We start from the raw sequence: 9,035 nt of genomic DNA, 5'->3' as shown, positions 1-9,035 counted from the left end.
AACTGATGAATCACTAAATTCTACCCCTGAAACTAATAATACACTATATGTAAACTAAATTTAACTTAAAATTTAAAAATTAAAAAAAAAAAAACCCAACCAAATAAATAAAAACAACCTGAAATGGCCATTATGTGGATCGTTCCAATAGGTAAGCTTATTCTTTAAAAAGCGCACTTGGAAGTAGGGGTTTTCAAATTAAACAAGAACGGGATACCTATTGGCATGCAGAAACCTCCAAAAGGCTTCAAAATTACAAAATAGCTTCATTGAAAGACTTATGATAAAGGCTAATGAAAAATTAAAGATATAAAAGGTACGGAGAACAAAAGACTAGGCGGAAGTGATCCTATTGCTTCTCTTAATGATCCTTTGAGCACTAGTTCTATGATCCTGTCTGAACTGCCTTTCCACTATGGAGATGCTGTTAAACAGGTACCTTTTGAAATTAGTCACTCAAGGCGGGCACCTGGGTGGCTCAGTGGTTGAGCATCTGTCTTTGGCTCAGGTCGTGGTCCCGCATCAGGTTCCCTGTGTGGAGCCTGCTTCTCCCTCTGCCTGTGTCTCTGCCTCTGTCTCTCTGTGTCTCTCATGAATAAATAAATAAAATCTTTAAAAAAAAGACCACTCAAGCCTATGGATGATCCTCTTTGGGTATCTTGCACTCCTATAGGTCAAAGGCCAATCTAAGGGCTAGAGACATGTTGTTCTTCCCTTTTCAAAAAATCCAGGCCATTGATTACTGATCTTTGGGAGTGACTCTGGATCTTGTGAAGATAATATCTTTTTTCACCCTCCTTGAGGATGGCTCTTGGCCCTCCCATGGAGTTGTTTAATACTGCCAGAAATATTTGCTGTTTGTCCTAGCTGAAACTGACAAAATATTTAAAAGAATTTTTAAGTAGCTCTGTGGTTGGAAGTTGGACAGGTTGGTAGATGATAAACAGAGCCTGAAAAGAACTTTTTTGGGGGGAGGGCCTTCACCCCTATGCGAAATGTCTCCAAAGGGACAGAAAACCTTCCTAACATGGATAGTTGGATGTGCCAGTCTTTTCTGATATCTTTTAGGTGGCAATACAATTTTGTGAAGAATTAAAAATAACTGTCTTTGTTTTTACAACACAAGTCTTCACAGGACCTCAGGTGCGGCTCCAGGAACAATTCAGTCTGTCGATTTTTTTTTTTTACCAATCCCTAAACCTCCCCTACTTCTCTCCAAACACTTGTCCTTGTGCCTCTGAGATGTAAGTGTGTCGCCTGGTCTTCTCCAGGAAATTTTACCTAAGTCATCTCTTTAAAATACCAACATCAGGGGTGCCTGGCTGGCTTCCATCGGTGGACCATATAACTCTTTTTTTTTTTTTTTAAGATTTTATTTATTTATTCATGAGACACACACAGAGAGAGTCAGAGACACAGGCAGAGGGAGAAGCAGGCTCCACGCAGGGAGCCCGATGTGGGACTCGATCCCAGGATCCCGGGACCACGACCTGAGCCAAAGGCAGACGCTCAAACTTTGAGCCATCCAGGTGTCCCGGACCATGTAACTCTTAATCTCAGGGTTGTGAATTTAAGCCCCATATTGGGTGTAGAGCTTACTTAAAAATCAATAAAATTAAAAATTTTTAAATAAAGTGAAATATCAACTTCAGGGAAGCAATTCTTATCAGGAAAAAAAAAAGGAAAGGTTATTTGAAATTTAAGCAAATAAAAAACAATAGCAACTTTAAGTGTCTTCTCCACAAATACCTATATTATGGTTGAAATCTTAGAGTGGAAGCTATGAGGTCTTTATGTGTGTGTTGTATGTTCACGTGTGTCTATATATATGTGTGTGGTGTAGATGTGTGGCATTTTATACCACCAGATGGCATTGCCAAGATTAATTTGCAGAAGAGCTCCCCTTAACTGGCTTAAGAAAATTAAGTGCTTATATAAATTAAATTCACAGAAATATAATAGAAACATAATCCAGATGGGGGGGCCTGGGTGGTGGAGTCAGTTGGGCATCCAATTCTTGTTGTTTTTTTTTTTTTTTCATTCATGATAGAGAGAGGCAGAGGCAGAAGCAGGCTCCATGCAGGGAGCCCGACAGAGATTCGATCCCGGGACTCCAGGATCGCACCCTGGGCCAAAGGCAGGCGCCAAACTGCTGAGCCACCCAGGGATCTTGGTTTTTGACTCTGGTTGTGATCTCCAGGTTGTGGGATAGAGTCCTGTGTCAGGCTCCAAGCACAGCAGGGAGTCTGCTTGAAATTCCCTCCCTCCCTCTGCCCCTTCCTGCCACACGTGTGCACATGCTCTCTCCCTCTCAAATAAATAAATCAACATTTTTTAAAAAAAGAAAGAAACTCAATCCAGATGAATTTCAGGGTCATGTGATGTGAGGAATATTTAGTATTAAAGCTAGTTTAAGTTTGTTGATTGAATTAAGGCAGGCATGTCTTTAGAGTTATCAGGTTTTGTTTTGTTTTGTTTTTTAGAGTTATCAGTATTGAATATAGTATTTTTATTCCAGCCAGGCTCACAAAAGGCCTCATAAGTTCCTATGATTGCTTACAAAATTTGTCAGCAGGAAAAATATCTTGAGACAATAGCTGAATTTGTCTAGTATATTTTTTTAAGTTTTATTTATTTATTTTGAGAGAGAGAGAGAGCATGCATGAGCACACAACCTGTGGGGAGGGAGAGAGAGACTCTCCAGCAGACTCCACACTAAGCATGGAGCCTGGTGTGGGGCTCCATCCCACCACCCTAAGATCACAATCTGAGCCAAAATGAAGGTCCGCTCAACCAGCTGAGCCTCCCAGGCACCACTGACTTTGTCTAGAATCTAAATGTATGCATTAAGAGGCCAATCTATAGAATGCTAGAGTAACATTTCACAATTGTTTGCTTCCTTTTCTTTGGTTTGCTTCTTTTTCTCTTAAGGGTTAAAAAATTCTAATATGTAAGCTATTAGAAATACTAAATATTCCACACATAAGGAAAGTAAGATATGTGTTTTTTGATAAAAGAATGTATGAGGAGTGGAGGTATGTTATTGTGTTGAGAGAAAAGAAAGTAATTTTGTCCCAATCTGAGGCTGGTTGTCTATAGAGGAAAAACATAAGACAAATTTGAATGTCAGAAACAAAGTTGCAGAAGTTTTATAGAAAGAAATCTTGGGAAAGGAATTTTAGTGTGGCCAGGTTAAATGAATTTAAAGGTTAAAAAGTTTTAGCATCTATAGCATACTTCTGTGAAACTAAACCTTAATTTTTTCTTTCATCTGCTGAAAGGACACATTTTCTTGGGTTTTCTTTACTTGTTTTAAGCTTATTTATTTAAGAAATCTCTGCACACAATGTGGGGGCTCAAATTCACCACCCTGAGATTAAGAGTCACATGCTCTTCCGACTGAGCCAGCCAGGTACATCAGGTTTTATTTACCTTTAATCTTTTTTTTTAAGGTTTTATTTATTTATTTAGGAGAGAGAGAGAGGGAAAATGCAGGCACATGAATGGGGAAGGGGTGGTGCAAGGGAGAAACAAACTCCCTGCTAAGCACGGAGCCTGATGCAGAGCTCAATCCCAGGACTCTGAGATCCTGACCTGAGCTGAAATCAAGAGTTGGGCACCTAACCAACTGAGCCACCCAGGTGACCCTACCTTTGATCTTTTTTATCAAAACTATTTCCTGTGTTTGCTCTCTTCATCTGGTCTTTGATTACTTAAATCTAATACTCTCAATATAAATAGAACTAAGTTTTTCTCAGAATTATATAACTGTTTAGATTTGTCTGTGAAGTCTTTATCACTTTGGTTAAATAGATAATGAAGTAATGTTTCACAGTGATCCATGATCTCATTTGACAAAAGTTTTAAGAACTTTTGATTTTTTTTTTTTTTTTTTTTAGATATAGAGAGAGTGAGAGCACATGTGTGTGATTGTGTGTGTGTGAGTTGGGGGGGCAGAGCAGAGGGAGAGAGAGAGAGAGAATCTCAAGTAAGCTCCACACTCAGCACAGAGCCCAACAGAGGGCTCCATCTCATAAGGTGGAAATTACAACCTGAGCCAAAATCAAGAGTCTGAGCATAACTGACTGAGCCACCCAGGCACCCCAAAAGCTTTTGATATTTTTTTACAAGCTTTCCCAAAATCAAATTTTTCAATGAAATCTTTTTGTTTTTAAGTAGTCTCCATGCCCAGCATGGAGCCCAAGATGGGGCTTGAACTCACAACCCTGAGATCAAAATCTGAGCCGAGGGCAGCCCCGGTGGCACAGCGGTTTAGCGCTGCCTATAGCCCAGGGTGTGATCCTGGAGACCCGGGATCGAGTCCCACATCAAGCTCCCTGCATGATGGAGTCCCATGTCGGGCTCCCTGCATGGAGCCTGCTTCCCCCTGTCTCTGCTTCTCTCTGTCTCTGAATGAATAAATAAATAAATCTTAAGAAAAAAAATCTGAGCTGAGATCAACAGTCAGATGCTTAACCAACTGAGCCATCTAGGCACCCCAATAAAGTCTGTTTTTTTAAAGATTTTATTTACTTATTTATGAGAGATACAGAGAGAAAGATGCAGAGATACAGGCAGAGAGAGAGAAGAAGGCTCCATGCTGGGAGCCTGATGTGGGACTCGATCCTGGGTCTCCAGGATCACGCCCTGGGCAGAAGGCAGGCACCAAACCACTGAGCCACCCATGTGTCCCAAGTCTGTTTGATCTCAAACTAACTTTGGGATTTTTTGGAGGTCCTTCAAACATCTCAAGAGGTTTGTTTTCTCTCTTTATATGAAGGGAGATGTGAAACTAATCAGGCTAATTTGATATCTTAAATTACATAGGAAGCATTGTCAAATAAGAAGTTGATAAAAAGAGGTGCCTGGGTGGCTCAGTCAGTTAAGTGGTCAACTCTTGATTTTGGCTCAGGCCATGATCTCAGAGTCATGAGATTGTGCCCACGTTGGGCTCCATGCTTGGTGGGGAGTCTGCTTCAGATTCTCTTTCCCTCTCCCTCTGCCCCTGCCCCCGCTTGCATTTTCCCTCCTCCTCCCCTCTCTCTCACAAATAAATAAATAAATCTTTAAAAATATAAAATAAAATAAAATAAAATAAAATAAAATAAAATAAAATGTTGAGTGTCACAGAAATAACCAAACTTTCTTGTCAATTCCATTATAATGAACTCTCATCAGGTCTTTAATAATGGACATTTAAAAATCTTTGTCATTTAGAGTTATTATTTTACCCTGATGCTTTTACAAAGTGTTCCTACAAACTACTTCATCTTCAAGGAAACTCATGGAAAGTACTCTAGAATACAGGGTTGTTGTTGTTGTTTTTAAAAATAACTTTAAAGTCATAAAACTGAACTGGTAAGAATTTCCAGAACTAATGGAAAAAAACTAGATTCAAGCAGAATAAGAATTAACATGGGACCACCTGAACTGATGAGGATGATCATAATTTTTATGACTTTTTGTTTGAAACATTGCTGGTTTCTTAACATTTTGTTTTTCCATATTTAAGAAAACTTTGTTCTCTTTTCTCTTACTATGGCTTATAGCAATTTTGTAAACAAAGGTGAAACATTAATTTTCTCTCCCTACCTGATCCCTCCAGAAACTCTTGAGTATTCTTTTCATGGCAATACAGTTAATTATGTACATAAATTTAACAAGAATCTATTCTCCTTGTAACAGGACACAATTGGAGACACTGGCTATATTACCAAAGCTTTGTTTGGAATGTCATATTTGAGAAAGATATGCAAAGCTCAGATATGACCAGGCAGCTTTAAGGAACTGCTTTAACCTTGGCTTGGCTTCCTGGACTTGGGCTTTTAAGAGTTCAATCTGAGATCCTTATAAAAAGTTCAAACAAAGCTATCTTAAAAAGAACTTATATGTCAATCACTATTCTTGCTACACTTATGTAAATAATCAGGCCAAGTTGAATGCAAATAAATTAGTTTTACTGTGATTATCTTTGGTAAAAAAAAAAAAAAAAGCAGGGGATGACTGTAGAGAGAAAAATAATGTTTGCATCTTTGTATAGATGATAAATTTTGATCCTGTTCATTGTCTTTGAGGTTTTGGGACATACCTGTAAACTGGACTCAATCGTGCATTCTTCTGAATATCCCCAAATGTTTCTAATTTTCTCCCACTCTTCTGATTTGGAATTACTTAGAACAAGAACTGCCCTTGAATCTCTTTTCAAGGGACTATCCCGGGTCTGTATGGTCCTGTGCAGACCCGGGAGATCTCCAAATCAAAGTGACCAGGAGGAGAAGCAGCTGACACTGATATCGAGTGCTTCCACCCAAGATGCTGAATCAAAACTTCAAACTTTATTTAAACATGAAACCCTTTCTTCTTTTCTTTCATTTACTCTGGCATGGCCTAGAAAGATAACACCATCATCTATATCTCCAGGCCATTACTAAGGGGGTAATCTTTCAGATTTCTGGATTTGTCATCAAAAACTCTGACCTATCCATGATGTCAGAGACCCCTTGGTCCATTTCACTGTTTCTGGTTAACAATGCCAAACTTGAGGGACTCTGTGTCAAGGCTATATGCCAAGAAAGGGACACAAGGCAAAGGCAACCAGAATAAAATTCCCTGTGTGGTCTACAGCCTTTTAAATTTTTACTGGCTTTGTGAGTGTTACTTTTCCAGTCCAGAACCAGGCAGGAATTACCAGGAAGCATTTATGATTCATTTATGCTTCCTTTGGCAGGGCCCTACTTCCCCAGTTAAGAGTAAATGTAAATGAGGCTATAATCAGGAACCTCTTCTTAACTCTTGAAAATATTGCAGGATTTCCTGCTAAAGCAATAGCTGCCCAACAAAAATCCTTAGATTCTCTGGCCCAAGTTGTTCTTGGATAACCCTTTATGATCTTTTAGCCAAGCGAGGTGTCTGTGCTGTGGCCAACACTACCTGTTATACCTGGATTAACACTTCTGGGGAAGTTAAAACTCCATTATATAAACTCCATTGTACATAATTACGTACAATTACATAATTACATTGAATAAGCTGCTTGGCTTAAAAAGGTGACTCCTACAAAGGGGTCCTTGACTCATTTGATTTTGATTGGCTTGGGTCTTGGGGACCATGGCTCTGAAGCATACTCTAGACATTGGGAATTATCCTGTTTTTAGTAACCATAGTGATCTCCTGGCATGTTGATTTTTCTCAAAAGCTTTAAATGCATGTTCGTAGCTGTTAAGCATCAAACAAATGATTGCCCTGAGACTAGGACATCAGAAAAGAATAAAGACTAAAATATTGTAAACCTGAAGTCATGACTTGTGAATACAACAGAGATTCAGCAAAAACCTTGCAAAAACCATCATGACCCGTGACTTCTGTGTCAACCAGAGGATCAGTAAAGGCTATGAGAACTATAGAGCAGTAGCTGAGAATGGCACTAATGCCTTAAATTTTGATCACATCTTTCAGGCTGAGAGTCTAATCAAAAGAGGGGAGCTGTTAAAAAAAGAAACAGGCCAAAATGAAGTCACTTGTGCTAAGCCCTATACCAACAAACCAAGACTTAATACCTAACCTAATTGAAGTTTTAGCCTCTCCTAGGAGTGGAATTTTAAACCAATCAGTCTGGAATTTCCTGATCAACACTAATGAGGTCATCTGCTTGATAGACCCCCCATTCTTCTCCTCAAGGAAGGTGACCATGCCCGACATAATCCTTCCTTTTGTTTATTACTCCTGTATCCCTGTCCTTTTCTGTCCATAAAGTCTTCTGTTTTGTATAGATCCTCGGAGCTCCTTTCTATGTTCTGGATAAGCTGTTGCCTATTTTATGAATTGCTGAATAAAGTCAATTAGATCTTCAAATTTACTCAAATTCTGTTTTTTAATAAAACATGTATGAAAATCTTGTTTTTCTATCCAGGTCTTCCATTTTGTTTTTCTGCCTCCTCCCCCAGAGTTCAGCAGTGACAGGTCACTTTTTTTTAATCCTTGTGACTATTTTCTCTGCTCCAGCAACATGAACTGAGTACCTACTATGTGTGGACCATGACATATACACAAAAAGATGGCCTAACTGTCCTCAAGGAGCCACTAGGATAGATCAGCATATAATGAATCCATTACAACACAGTGGGGAGAATGTGAGGAGGGAATCATTGGAGCCCAGAGGCAGGCAGGGAAGGTCAGGGAATGCTGCTGCCTGGAGGAGGTGACTCCCAAGGTGAATCTTAAAGTATGACAGCATCCCTCTGCCTTTCAAATTTAGTGATCTGCTGAGAGCTATAGGTTGACAACAACTCAAATAGAAAAGCCCACATAAAGGATTGCCGAATGAGAGGTTAAATCTATGGGAGGGATTGAGGACTTGGTGCACCAAGGCTCATGCCTTAGGACAGCTTTTTGGAGGATTCTCATTTAGTCTCTGTTCCAATGGGTAAGCTGCTGAAAAATGGCCTTGGTGAAATGACATAATGTAGTGGTTCCTGCCCAAACTGTGATATTCTTACTTTTCCCCCAGATTGTGCTTTTTTCTTGAGCTTTAGGGGTGGAACACTGATCTCATTGATTCTCTGGCAATTCTAGGAGGAAGGGATCAGACAAGGAAATTCACCCAAGACTATTCAGTGAGCCAGAATTTGAATTCCTTATGAACCCAATCTGAATTCCAATAAAGGTAAAGGTCAGGGATGCAGGCACGTGTCCAACATCTGGGCTGGAAATGGATCTGAGGTCAGAGGGACAGCAGGAGTTTGTCTCTGAGACTTTTGGAAAACCAAAACATAACCCGTTTCTGCAAGGTGGAATTGCTGGGAATGCTGGTGATGGATAGAGGTTCTATCCACTGCCTGAGTCTGGTTTCACCACGTATTCACCGACTACTTACTAAGCATGTGCCTTGCGCAAATCCCACACTTGCTAGTTGAGAAGGTAAGTCACAGACACAGGAGAAGAGAGCTTTAATTGTATATACAGCAGGACAGAGTAAATGCCAGAGTGGAGCAGAATGAATTCTCAAAGACAAGCTGGGTGAGGCTGTCCCAGGAACA

This window comes from Vulpes vulpes, chromosome 5 (assembly GCF_048418805.1).
Source record: "Vulpes vulpes isolate BD-2025 chromosome 5, VulVul3, whole genome shotgun sequence".
NCBI lineage: Eukaryota > Metazoa > Chordata > Mammalia > Carnivora > Canidae > Vulpes > Vulpes vulpes.
This window is presented reverse-complemented; position numbering follows the sequence as displayed.